The sequence below is a fragment of the Prionailurus viverrinus genome, chromosome C2, assembly GCF_022837055.1.
Source record: "Prionailurus viverrinus isolate Anna chromosome C2, UM_Priviv_1.0, whole genome shotgun sequence".
In the NCBI taxonomy this organism is placed as follows: Eukaryota; Metazoa; Chordata; class Mammalia; order Carnivora; family Felidae; genus Prionailurus; species Prionailurus viverrinus.
Window position 1 is genome coordinate 92,131,689 of NC_062569.1, and position 14,617 is coordinate 92,146,305.

A 14,617-nucleotide genomic window follows, 5' to 3' on the forward strand; every position below is an offset into this window, starting at 1 on the left:
TTCCTAACAGTATTCACTCTTCTCTCACTCACGTCGAGATATCTCTGATTCTCTTTCATAAAGCCGCCAGGTTCTATCCAAGTTCTATCAGTAAATTGTTACTTGTCTTTGGGTGACTCACTTTAATCCGGGTCTCATTTTTCATCAATAAAATGAAAAGATCATATTAGACGACCTACTTTCCGACTCTTACTATTTTATGATTCTAAGAGTAAAACCCACATCCCCACTCCCTTCTCACAGCTCATTCAACAATCCTGTCACAGCTGGTATCCGCAGTACCGGACTACGCAAAAACCCAAGCCATAGCGTGGGTCAGTCACCATCAACACCACAGAAGACCTCGGGCCAAGTGGCCCACCCATTTCACAGCGTTAACACCTGACCCTCCCCAGAACGCCCGCCCTCCGGGCATTTCCGGTTTTCCGCAGATCTTCTTCCGGAACACTTGCTCACGTCTGACTCCGCCCCCCCCTCCATTCGTTAGAGACCATTGGCTCTTTCTTTGAGGAAGAGGAGAATTTCCTAATGTTGATTGGTTTCCGTCATTGTTGATGGGTTAGTTACAAACAAGGCGTGCCTGGTCTCCCTGGTAACGCTCTGCCAACAGCTCTGATTGGTTCTTGTCCTAATCCCATCTTCCGTCCCAACTGCGAGTGGTTGAGTCCCTTGACGGGGCGCGGCGGTGGTAGGTGTCGCGTACGGGATTCCCGAGCTGACGTGGCTTAAATTTGGGAGGGGGGCAGCTGGCGCCTCCGGCCGCAGCCTCTTCCAGGTGAGTGAGGGATACTCCCCAACTCCTCCCTTCTTTGAGTCTTTTAACGGTCACCCCTCCGCAGGGGCTGCCGAAGCGGCCACACTCGGGTCCCCTCCCTGCCCCTCCTCTTCCTATTCCGTCCTGGATCCAGCCCTACACACGCCTCCCTTCACCTACCAGGCCTAGTTCTAGTTGCCCACATGCCAGCTGGCCCTTTGGAAGGGCTTTGGGGGTCTCACTGTGCGGCCTCGGGGCACATATGCGCGGTCTGCTCCCTCCCCAGGACGTTTCTTCTCCCGGAGCGACGGAGAGGGCTCTCGGGTCAGCCCTGTCCTCTCGGCCTTGTTCCCTGAGCGGCCTGTTCAGGCCGCCCTGGGTTCGCAGTAGCTGACGTCGGAGAAAACCTGTCTGGCCCCTGCGCTCAGGTTCTAAACTTAGTTTCCGGAAAGGGAAGCGGGACCCAAAGGAATGAAAGCTCTTGAGGGCGGAGATCACAGAAACGGTGGAGATAAAATGCAAAAAGGGACCTGGCAAAAGATCCTGCTAATGAGTTGCTGGTGAGATTTGGAGAGAGGAATAATCTTTGCGACGCCTTCAGCACTAAAATCCCAGGAATCAGGGGTAGACATACTGTTAGAGAAAGAGAATCCTGAAGAAAGTTCTGGAGGAAAAAGAAGATTTGGTGCTGTGGAGGATATTTATCTGCTTAAGGGGAGTGGTGTGTGGGAGTGCGAAGAGGAGAGTGAGTTCCTTGACAAATGAGGAGTATATTTGTCCGACTTATTTTAAGAGTTCCATTTGGTCTGTGGGGAAAGGACAGTTTAAGTGTAGGACAGAGATATTTAAAATCACTGGATAAGTACTTTCACTTTTGGCGATAGTTGGAAGCTTTCTGAACTCTTAAAGAACCTTACGGTTCTTTTTGCAAGATGGCAGTGGAGAACTCCTTACAGACAGGCTTGGAGGCCTTTCCAGAAACACGAAGTAATTAAAATTTGCATGGTCAGAATGACTATGAATGGTCAAACCCAGTAAACATTAACCTGGAAATGGCAGGATTTGGTCATGGAATAGATATAGGAAGAAGTTGAAGAGAACTAAAAAGTTGCAACCATTATACACTGACAGTTTCACAACTTTTACTTTTCATCCCTTGACCATGTACTTTTACTTAAATGCTTTCCTCTTCACTGCATTAACTTCGTTTGACCACATCAGTAGTTCCTAAACATTTTTACACACCCTATCAGTAGAACGTTTTTGAACAAGCATGTTCCAAATATGTTATATTTGTTATGGATACCATATGCATAGCACAGTAAACATATACAAAAACGTGTTTAAAAGGATGAAAAAAAAATCTTGCCTACTCTCCAGGACACTCCTAACCCAATTTGGGGACCATTATAAAGTTTGTTTATTTTGCAAGAAGGCTGTTTACATTTCTAAGGATCTACAGACTGGATGGAGAAAACTTTTTTTTTTTTTTTTTTTTTTTTTTGAGGTCCTCCATTCTTCTGGAATGGGACCTCCTAGAAATCCTCTTTAGGCGATCCTTTTTCCCTCTGCTTGCGTCTTAAAGGCCCCCCTATCTTTTTCCCTTTTGCATTAATGGATTAATTAAAAGGATGTCGATTTTATCCATTTATAAAAATAATCATTCATAAACTTTTCTTGGTTAAATACTGTTAGGAATAAATTCTTTGGAACACATCTCACCACTGATCGTCACATACCAGTCTGTTGTTAGGAACCACTATATAAAAGGAGGTTAGGCTCTCTAATACTATATTTTTAATTCAGCCATGTAAAAATCAGCAATATGTACTTTAGGTAAGTTGAAATTCAATACAAAAGGGTATAATATAAAAACAAAAATCTCTTTCTCCCCTATCTACTGGCCTTTTTCTCATTCCCTACTTCCCAGAAGTAAGCATTGTAAATAATTTGTTTCTTCTTAAGAAACTTTCTGATCAGACTCAAGCACTTACCTAATATGTATCCCCTCCTATTTCTTTCCCACAAGTGGAGTCATGATACACATACTATTCTATACCTTTCTTTTGCCTCTTGATACTATAAGATATTTTTTTCTATCCATAAGTATTAAAGTACCTCATTCTTTTAAAAGGCTATACAGCATGTCCTTGTAGAAATGTCAAAATGTACTTAGTGTGTTCCCTATTGATGGACATTGGATTGTATTTATTAGGCATCACAAACACTGCTGTAGTGAATATATAAGTATATGAGTGCTCTCATGGCCCCAGCCCTAATTTCAGCCCCAGTGATGAATGTTGGGTGATGAGGTTACTCACAAAATAGATTCTTTTTTGTATATCTCCATCAGCCAAGAAGCTTTATGGTGCTCTGTGATTAGTTAAAATATATAATCTCTCTTATGTTGTAGTTTACAAACCTTAAAACTGGGGATATTGATAGTACCTCCTTGTTGGGGTTGTTTTAATAATAAAAAAGTAAAGTAATGAGGATATATAAGTTTTTATATGTAAAGCTATTGAAATAATACTTAGTGCATAGTACTGCTTATATAAATTATATCTACCATTTCTAAATTTGTTAATGAAAACATTTTTTTGTGTCATGAAAATTAGCTTTTCATTTTGTAATTGTAAAGTTATATCATAATATTGGATATGTTTTTTCCAGCTGTATAGCACCATTTCCTCTCAGTTCCTCAAACCAATTGAAAATCACTTTGAGAATTAAGGAATTAAGGAAAACTACCCAGGCTCAACCAAGTACACTTTAAATAAATTTGAGGAGTGACTTGGAGATCTCACCATTTTCTGTGGGAAAATGTGATTTAAATTCCAAAGCAGATGTGTACCCAGGCATGCACTATCTTCAATTGTTTTTTTTTTTTTTTTTAATTTTCCCATGCATTTTTTATTAAGTTTTCTGTGGTTAGGGACATTACTTATATTTCTTTTTATGTTTTTGTGGCTCCTGGCATTATGCTCCATGCCAAGTAGGTACTTTGAAAATAATTATTTATAGCAAGCAGTGAAGACTTTGCAAAAATAATACTTATTAACTTTCTAGTGCCACCTCAACAGACGAGTTTTGAGATCCTGTGGCAGTGTTTGTGGAAGGTGTAGCTAGCATTGACTTGAAAGATTGTTTTATTTGCCTGTTTTATTGAAGGCTGGCCTTGGCATGAAGCCTGATTTTTTTTTTTCTTTTCCCAAATTGCTACTCATAATTCTGGTGCTTTATAAAACAATAGCAAGAGCATTTTTTGTCCCAGCAGTCACACATATTCCTTACATGAATTTATTACAGTGAATATGAATATTTTCCCCCATTTGTCCATTTCTGTCCTACAGTGAGCCTAAACAGAGGGGTAGATCCATCTTTTCTTCATTTGGCTTAAGCATGACTACTTTGTCTCTTTTGCCCTCAAGTTCTCAACCTTTCAACTACATAAAGCACTTAACTGTGCCTGAGATACCCTTCCCAATTACATTTCCACATTTTCCTTTTATGTTGACAGCCATACAAATCACTCTTGAATCATGGAGTCATAGTACTGGGCATTAGAATATTTGTCAGTCTTCTTCACTTGAAGATGAGGAAACTGTAAGGTAACTTACCCAGCATAGTACAGCCTCTTTGTGTTGGAGCCAGAACTGAAGGCTCAGTTCCTGGCTCCCAATTTGGTGCTTGTTCCACTACTTCCTTTCTCATGGACCTGTCCGATTATTGTATCAATCTATGAGAAACTCCTTTTACTTTGACCTGAAATGGTACATCCTTTATACTGATCTTTCCTTTCTTAAAATGTACATATTTTTGAATGGTTATGTGAGGAAAGTAACCTATTTTTCCTTTGAAGAGCTTTTTATCTTATTCAGTAATGCTTTTTTAGTAGAGATACTTTGAAATGTATTCATTTCTCTTGAGTGTCAGTTTTCTTTATCTTAAAATGGCAATGATAATGATACTGATCTTGCAGATTTTGTGAGAATTATAGAGAAATTTGTATAAAGTACATATTGCTCAATAATTATTTCCAACAATATTATCATGATCCTTTGTTCATTTGTATGTATCTTCATGTGCAGTAATTTTCAGTAGGCTGCTGGTGGAGACACACTCTTCTCAGGAGGATGAATCAAAATCTCATGCATGGCAGTGGTGGATACCAATGGTGGGGAGAGTTTGAGAAAACATTTGGGATTTTAATTGTATATTTGGGAAAAAAAAAAAAAAACAACAACTTTCCCAATAGAAATTACATATCCCTCACAGTCTTCTTGGCTAATGGTGATATACAAAAGATTTGATTTAGGGCATACCACCTTCGGTATACATGTGTGCATACGTTTGGCCACAGATGATAACACGTTTTACATTTCTCTAAAGGTCCTATGGTTCTAAAATGGGAATGTTGCCACAATGTCTGAAATCTCAGTACTTTCTATTTAGCCCTAAAGGTAGTAGCAGAAGCAAGCAGTAGAATCCAAGCTAGTTAGAGCAGAAAGTGTGAGTACGAACAGAAGGACTATGATAGAGGTGGGTTGAGGATTGGTTTGAGAATCTGAAGTGAAAATGATGGGAAGTGTCCAGTGATTGAGGTATTTATAGGTCATGGTGTGTGACCAAGCCAGGGGTTAAGTTGAATAACTCTGTTATAGATGGCTCTAACTGTTAATTGATTTTTTAAAAGACCTTTTTATTGTAAAATAAAACTCAAGAAGAAAAAAACACACACACCAAAAGACATAGAGCTTGATGAATTATTAGGAGGTAAGCATTCTTATCATAACTGTGAGGTCAAGAAATCTAGCTTTGTCAGTCATCTGAGAAACTCCTCCATTTGCTCTCTCCTTCCTTTCACAGTAATCACTTCCTTGTGGTTTCTCTATGGTTTTATCACCCAAATGGGAATCTTTTCCCTCCATTCCCCCCTTTTTAACTCAGTGTCTCTTAAGTCCTTTCCTTATAATTTTTGTTGAAGAACTTAGACTTTTTGCCTGTGGAGTTTCCCACACTCTGAGAATTTCACTTTCATGGGGCAATTCAGCATATTCCTGTATCCTTTGCATTTTCTACAAATTGGCAGCTGGATCCAGAAGCTTCACCAGACTGAGGTTTGATCTCTTTGTCAAGACTATAGATGGTGATAGAGTCTTTCATCAGAAGGTTCCTATATCTGGTTTTGTTCTTTTTGTTGTTATCAGCTATTGATGTTCAATGTCTACATCCATGAATTCATAAGGAGTTGCAAAATAGTAGACTAAATATTCCAGTTCTACCATTTTGTTTTCATTTGTTAGCTGAAATATTTTATATGGATATGGATCCCCTTATCTACTATTTGGTTCCTGAATGGTAAAGTTCAAACAGAAAAGTCAAGATAAATCCTTGACTTTGTTAGTTTTCAAGATACTTAGTTTACCTGATGAGTTTAATATGAACTTGTGGATTGAAGTATTTTTGGTGGGTTTCAATCCATTGCAATTGATATTCTTCTTAGAAACTCACTTGTTCCTTTGGCCTGTGAGAACCTTCTCAATTTGGATCCTGGGTCCTTTTTTTTTTGTTGTTGTTGTTTTGTTTTGTTTTTTTAGGAAAAAAATGAAATTCACTTTTATTAATGAAGATATCATTGTGTATACTAAATTTACAAAGAAAAATCTATCAAAAACCACATAGAACTAATGGGTACATTTAACAAGGTCACATGATACAAGGTCAATATGGAAGCATAAATTATATTTGTATGTAGAGCAACTATTTGGAAAATAATAGTAAAACAATATTAGAGTAGAATAAAAAATTTAAATACATAGGGATAAATTCAACAAAGTATGTGTAAACCCTGTACTATTAAAATTATAAAAAAAATACTGACAGAAATTTTAAAAGACCATAATAAATCCCTGTTTCTGGATTATAAAACTGGATCACATATTGGTTTTTTTTTCCCCCAGGTCCTTTTGACATGACTCTAGTTAGCCTTTGATTGCTTCCTTGCTATTTGTATGACAAGATGTTTTAGGCTTATTGTGTACATTTCCTATTTCAGAACAGGAATTAGCCATTTCTCTAAGAAGCTCTCCTACTTAAAAAATTTCTTAATGGAAAATAGTATTGCAAGACCCCAATCTAGCACTAGAGATGTTCATTGCCTCTCAGTTTATCATTATTTTTAAGCCTTTTCAGTGGACAAAGCTAGGAAAATAGATGTACTGAGGTAAAATGCCTTGTAAGTTTATACTGATGCTTTCAGCTCAAATCCAAGATCAGTTTTTATCTTGAGGTTCTTAATTTCTTCTGTTTTACACCTGTATTACCTTTTTTCACATTGAAAATATGATAGAATTACTACGCCTGTTAATTGCTCAGTTATTACACTTTAATTCCACATGGTACATGTGGTACTTGTCAAGGAATAATAATACTAATACAGTCACCACTAATGTTGGTTATTGAAAATAGTTCTAAAGGGTTTTTTTTTTTTTTGCATATATGATTCACATTCTTCCCAGGTTTTCTTCATGGTAGCCCTATATATTGTTAGAGCATGTAATTATTTAATATTATGTTCTCTCCATATCAGTGTTCTACAAATAACTATATATTTAGTGCTTACCACCAGTCTTTATGATGATGTTTCTTTAATCATTTTGGTCATCTCAAGCTTTCTCTTTAGTAGGTGCCTTAGGAAATGTTTGTGGGAAAATTTTTCATGAATTTTCTTGCATGCTTTTAACATTCCCTCTGTGTTTTTTATATCAAAAATGAAGGTCATTTTTGCTGAAAATAAAATCCTTGGCTCACATTTTCTTTCCCTGAATATCTCAAATGTGGAACTCTCAGATATTTTTCCTGGCAAAAACATTATAAAAAGTCTGATATTATTATTATTATTATTATTATTATTATAATTAGACAAGTCACATGATCTTTTGACCTAAATCTTAAAGATTATTTTTAAGTCCATTAGTTTTACTAGAATGTCTTCTTGGTCATTATGGGTTGATAATCCCTGCTACATGGTAGACTCTTTCAATATGTAGCTTCAAAGTTCAAAATTTAAAATTTCAGTTAAATGCTCTTCAGTTTTAGCTTTTTGTGTCTTTTCTGTAACTTTGGTTACAGAAACTTTGGTTTTCTTCTGCAAGGAATTTGATTGTCCACAGTGCTTATCATCAATCTTTATCACTTTCTTCTGGTTCCCTTTGTATTGATTACCTTCAAAAAATTTTTTAAGAATAAAAAAATTTTTATTGGGATGCCTGGGTGGCTCAGTTGGTTAAGCGTCTGGCTCTTGGTTTCAGCTCAGGTCATGATCTTGGGGTCATTAGATCGAGCCCCAAGTCGGGCTCTGCACTGACAGTGTGGAGCCTGCTTGGACGTCTCTGTCTCCCTTTCTGTATGCCCCTCCCCTACTCACACATGTGCCTCCCCCCACTAAATAAATAATAAACAAACTTAAATAAAAAAATTATTAGGAATAATTTTAGGTTTACTATAGAAAATATGTAGACAGTTTAGAGTCAACTATACTCCTGACAAAGTGAATTTGTCAAAACTAAGAAACCAGTGATGATTCATAACTAACCTCCATACTTTCTTTTAATTTCATTAGTTTCAACATTAATGTCCTTTTTTCTGTTCCGGGATCAAATTATAGGACATCACATTGTATTTAGTTCATTCCTTTTTCTTTCTTTTTAAAAATTGAGATAAGTGTAGAGTCATATGCACTTGTAATGAAATAATACAGAAAGATCCCTTGTACACTTTGTCTTTTTCCCTCAAAGTTTAAAATTTTATAAAACTATTGTGTAATATCACAACCAGGATACTAACATTAATACACTCCCACCTTTATATGTGTGTGTGTGTAAGTTCTATACAACTTTATCACCTATCTAGGTTCACGTATCCACTGCTACAGTTAAGATAGCAAATAGTTCCAACACAAGAACACTTTCTGTTGCTTTTTTATAACTTCAGCCACCTCCTGCCTTTCTGCTTCCAAACCCTCCATAAGCATGGGCAACCACTGATCTGTCTTCCATTTCTAAAATTTTGTGACTTCAAAAATATTATATAGGTGTAGGATTATATAGTATGTAACTTTTGGAAAATTGGCTTTTTTTTCATTCAGCAGGAGAGTCATCGAAATTATTGGTTTGTTCCTTTTGATTGCTGTGTAGTGTTCTATGGTATGTATATACCACAGTTTGTTTAACCATTTTCTTGTCAAAGGACTTCTTTGCTGATTACAGTTTGGGGCTCTTACAACTGAAGCTACTATGAACATCCATGTACAGGTTATTGCGTGAATTTAAGATTTCATTTGTCTGAGACAAATGCCTAAGAGTAAAATTGCTGGGTCATAAGGTAGTTGCATGTTTAGTTTACAGGTAATTTCTTTTTGATTTATAAAATTATCCTTTATCTTAACTTTGTTTTTTCCTTAAGGCATGACTTATGAATGTTCATTTTCCTGGGTATTTTTTGTTTGTTTTAGTTTTATCTCATTTCCAAAATGATTTTTAAAACTTTTCAATTATTTCTTGAGTTTCCTCTTCAGTTTTGGGTTTTTCTACTGGGGAAGGTAAATTGATAAATACATTTGTTTTAATTTATTTCAAATCGAAGAAAACCTATACATGTGTTCAGCCAAGTTTGCATCATAGAACAACCTATCAAGTTTAATCTTTCTTTTATAAAAGTAAATATGATACATATCTCTATCATATACTTAACTATTTGTGCTCTGGTGTGCTCTTAGTTGGTGTATAAAAATGTATCAATTATAGTTAGCTATTAATTTTTGTTAACAAAATGTTAATATTGGAAATAGATATTGTCATTGTTATTTTTGAGCTTTATTGAGGCATAATTGACAAAAATGTACATGTCTAAAGTACACAATGTAATATTCTGCTATACATAGACATGTTAAATGATGACCTCAATCAAGCTAATTGAAATATGGAAAGTACCCATCACCTCACATAATTACCATTTTGTGTGTGTAGTGAGAACATTTAAGATGTACTCTGTTAGCAAATTTCAGGTGTACAGTACAGTGGGTTTTTTAAAAAATATTTATTTATTTTTGAGAGGGAAAGAGTGAGCAAGCTGAGGAGGGGCCAAGAAAGAGGAAGACAGAAGATCTGAAGCAGGCCCTGTGCTGACAGCAGAGAGCTCTATGTGGAGGTTCACTTGAACCACCCAGGTGCCCCAATACAGAGTTTTAAAAAAAATGTTTGTTTTTTTTGAGAGAGACAGGGAGAGAGAGAGAATGAGTGTCAAGCAGGCTCCATGCTCAGCATGGAGCCCAATGTGGGGCTCAGTCACACGAATGCAAGGTCATGACCTGAGCCAATATCAAGAGTTGGATGCTTAATCAACTGAGCCACTCAAGTGCCCCTCAATACAGTGTTATTAACTGTAGTCACCATGCTGTACATTAGATCTCCAGAATTTATTCATTCTGCATAACTGAAAGTTTGTATCCTTTAACAAATATCTCTTTATTTCCCTTACCCACTTTTCCTTGGCAACCACTGTTTTACTGTCTGCTTCTACAAGTTTGACTTTTTTAGATTCTGTGCATAAGTGAAATCATGCAATATTTGTCTTTCTGTACCTGGTTTCATTTCACATAGTATAATGTCCTCTAGGTCCATCCATGTTCTTGTAAATGACAGGATTTCATTATTTTTTTAGGGCAGAATTATATATATATATATATATATATACACACACACACACACACACACACACACACACACCACATTTTCTTTATCTGTTCATGTGTCGGTAGACACTTAGGTTGATTCTATATTTTAGCTATTTGTGAGTAATGCTGCAATGAACATGGGATTTCAGATATCTCTTTAAGATACTGCTTTCATTTCCTTTGGATATATACCTAAAAGTGGCATTCCTGGGTCATATGGTAGTTCTATTTTTAAATTTTTTGAGGAACCTCCAGACCTTTTTGTGTAATAGCTGTATCAATTAATATTCTTACCAACAGTGTACAAGGGTTCCTTTTTCTCCACATCCTGGCCAACACTTGTTATCCATTGTTTTTTTGAAAATAGCCATTCTAACAGGTATGAGGTGATAGTGTGTGTGTGTGTGTGTGTGTGTGTGTGTGTGTGTGTGTGTGTGTTTAAAATTTAAATTCAAGTTAGTTAACGTATAGTGTAGTATTGGTTTCAGGAGTAGAATTTAGTGATTCATCACCTACATATAACACCTGGTGCTTATCCCAACAAGTGCCCTCCTTAATGCCCATAATCCGTTAAGGTCATCCTCCCACCTGATATTGTGGTTTTAATTTGTATTTCCCTGATGATTATTGGTGTTGAGCATTTTTTTTCATACAACTTGCCCATTTGTATGTCTTCTTTGGAGAAATATCTGTCCAGTTCCGTTGCCCATTTTAAAATCAGATTATTTCTTGCTATTGAATTGTTTGAATTTCTCACATATATTTTGGATATTAATCCTTTATCAGATGTATGGTTTGCAAATATTTTTTCCTGTTTTGTAGGTTGTCTCTTTATTCTGTTGTTTCCTTTGCTGTGCAGCATTTTAGTTTGATGCAATCTCATTTGTCTATTTTTGCTTTTGTTGTGTGTACTTTTGAGGTCGTATTCAAGAAATTATTGTCAAGACCAATGTTAAGAAGCTTTTCCCCTCTGCTTTCTTCGCTAGTTCTACAGTTTTAGGTCTTGTGTTTAAGTCTTTAATACAGTTTGAGTTGATTTTTGTGTGCAGTATGAGATAGGGTCCAGTTTCATTCTTCTGCATGTGGATACCAGTTTTCTCAGCACCACTATTAAAATAGGGCCTATCCTTTCCCCATTGTGAATTCTTGGCACCTTTTTTGAACATCAGTTCGATGTAAATGTATGGATTTATTCCTGGGCTCTTTATACTGTTCTAGAGGTCTGTATGACTGTTTTCTGCAAGTATCTTAATGTTTCAATTGTTATAGCTTTATGTTCTGTTTTGAAAGCAAAAGTGTTATGCCGCCAGCTTTATTCTTGCTCAAGATTGCTTTGGCCATTCTAGATCTTTTGTGGTTCCATATGATTTAGATTTTTCTTTTTTTAATTTCTGTGGAAAAAGGCATTGGAATTTTGATAGGCATAGTATTGAATCTGTAGATTGCTTTGAGTGGTATAGGCTTTTAATAATGTTTTTCAAGTCTGTGAACATGGGATACCTTTCCATTTATTTGTGTCTTCTCAGTTCCTTTCATCAATGTCTTATAATTTTCAGTATACAAGTCTTTCACATCCTTTGTTAAATTTATTCCTTTTTAAAAAAAATATAATTTATTGTCCAGTTGGCTTCCATACAACACCCAGTGCTCATCCCAGCAAGTGCCCTCCTCAATGTCCATCACCCACTTTCCCCTCTCCCCCACCCCACATCAACCTTCAATTTGTTCTCTGTACTTAAGAGCCTCTTATGGTTTGCCTCCCTCCCTCTCTGTAACTTTTTTTCCCCTTTCCCTCCCTCTTAAGTTTCTCAAGATCCTCTTTCAACAATAGCCAAATTATGGAAAGAGCCTAAATGTCCATCAACTGATAAATGGATAAAGAAGATGTGGTTTATATATACAATGTTAAATTTATTCCTAAGTATTTTATTTTTTAAAATGCTATTATAAATGGCTTTATTTTCTTAATTTTGAGGGGATAGTTTGTTGTTGGTACAGAGAAACATAATTTTTGTATACTGATTTTATATCCTGAAACTTTATTGAATTAGTTTGTTAGTTGTAATAATTTTTAAAAGTTTTTTAAATGTTTTTTTATTTATTTTTGAGAGAGACAGAGCACTAGAGGGGGAGGGGCAGAGAGAGAGGGAGACCCAGGATCTGAAGCAGGCTCCAGGCTCTGAGCTTTTAGCACAGAGCCCCACACGGGACTCGCTGGAACCCATGAACTGTGAGATCATGACGTGAGCTGAAGTCAGACGCTTAACTGACTGAGCCACCCCAGCACCCTGGTTGTAATAATTTTTTGGTGAAATCTTTAGGGTTTCTTATATGTAAGGCCATGTTATCTGCAAAAAGAAAATTTTGCTGCTTTCTGATTTGGGTGCCTATTATTTCTTTTCCTTGCCTCATTGATCTGGCTAGGACTTCCAGTACTATATTGAATAGATGTGGTGAGAATGGGCATCTTTATCTTCTTTCTGATTTTAGAGGAAATGCTTGTAGCTTTTTACCATTGAGTATGATATAACTGTGGGCTTGTATATGGCCTTATTATACTGAGGTACATTCCTTCTGTACTTACTCGGTTGAGAGTTTTTATCATGAAAGGATGTTGAATTTTTTTAATGCTTATTCTCCATCTATTGAGATGATTATGTGATATTTATCATTCCTTCTGTTAATTTAGTATATCACATTTATTGATTTGTGGATATTGAACCATCCTTGTATCTTAGGAATAAATCCTACCTGACATGGTGAATGATCCTTTTAATGTGATGTTGAATTGAGTATGCTGGTATTTTGTTGAGGATTATTGCATCTATTTCATCAGGGATACTGGCCTATAATTTCCTTGTTGTGTCCTTGTCTGGATTCAGTATCCAGGTAATACTGTCCTCATAAAATGAATTTGAAAGTGTTTCCTCTCCTTCAGTTTTTTTTAGACTAGTTTGAGAAGGATTAGCATTAATTCTTCTTTCAGCATTTTTTTTAGAGTTTACTAGTGAAGCCATCAAGTTCTGGGCATTTCTTTGTTGAGAGGTTTTTGGGTCAATCTCTTTATGTTATTGGTTTGTTCAGATTTTGTTTCTCATGATTCATTCTTGGTAAGTTGTATGTTTCTAGGAATTCATCTGTGTCTTCCAAGTTATCCAATTTTTTTGCATATAGTTATTCATGGTAGTCTCTTAAGATCCCTTATATTACTGTATTCTCAGTTGTAGTGTCTCCTCCTTCACTTATGATTTTATTCATTTGAATGTCTCTTTTCTTAGTCTAGCTAAACGTTTGTCAATTTTGTTTATCTTTTCAAAAAACCAGTTACATTGAAAAACTTAGTTTTATTGGTGTTTTCTATTGTTTTTTTGAGTCTCCATTTCCTTTATTCCTGCTTTGATAATTATTTATTTCCTTCCTTCTGCTTTCACCTTAGTTTTTCTTTCTCTAGATCCTTGAAGTGTCAAGTTACATTGTTTGTGATCTTTCTTTTTTCTTAATGTAGGAGGCTATCTCCACAAACTTTCCTCTTAAAACTGCTTTTGCTGTGTCTCATTAAGTTTCCATGGATATGCCATGTTTCCATTTTCATTTGTCTCAATATAATTTTTTATTTCCTTTGTGATTTCTTCTTTGACCCATTGATTCAGGAGCATATTGTTTAATTTCCACGTATTTGTGGATTTTCCAGTTTTCTTCTTGCTATTTTTTGCATATTAAAAGTAATTTTATTTCTTCTTTTAATGTTTTTTTTTTCTTTAAATTTAATTCCAGTTGGTGATCATACAGTCTTGTATTAGTTTCAGGTGTACAATATGGTGATTCAGCAATTACATACATCACCTGGTGCTCATCACAAGTGCACTCCCTAATCCCCATCACTTATTTAACCCATCTTCCACCATATCCCCTCTGGTAACCATCAGTTCTCTGTAGTTAAGAGTTTGTTTCTTGTTTCTCTCTCTCTTTGATTTTTAGTTTCATACCATTGTCATCAGAAATAATACTCAATATGATTTCAATATTCTTAAATTTGTAAAGACTTATTTTGTGGCCCAATATATGATCTATATCCTAGATAGTGTTCTATGTGCGCTTGAAATGAATGTGTATTTTGCTGCTTTTGT

General features: G+C 35.9%; 1 protein-coding gene across 7 annotated transcripts in view; it reads left to right on the forward strand.

The window, feature by feature from the left end:
• Positions 1 to 647: 647 nt before the first annotated feature.
• The window catches only part of GOLGB1 (golgin B1), a 90,743-nt gene continuing 76,773 nt past the window's right edge, over positions 648 to 14,617 (forward strand). For all 7 annotated transcript variants that reach the window (XR_007155830.1, XM_047876098.1, XM_047876099.1 and 4 more), the window contains exon 1: positions 648 to 775. The gene's annotated coding sequence lies outside the window, so the exon portion shown is untranslated. The remainder of the gene's footprint in view (positions 776 to 14,617) is intronic.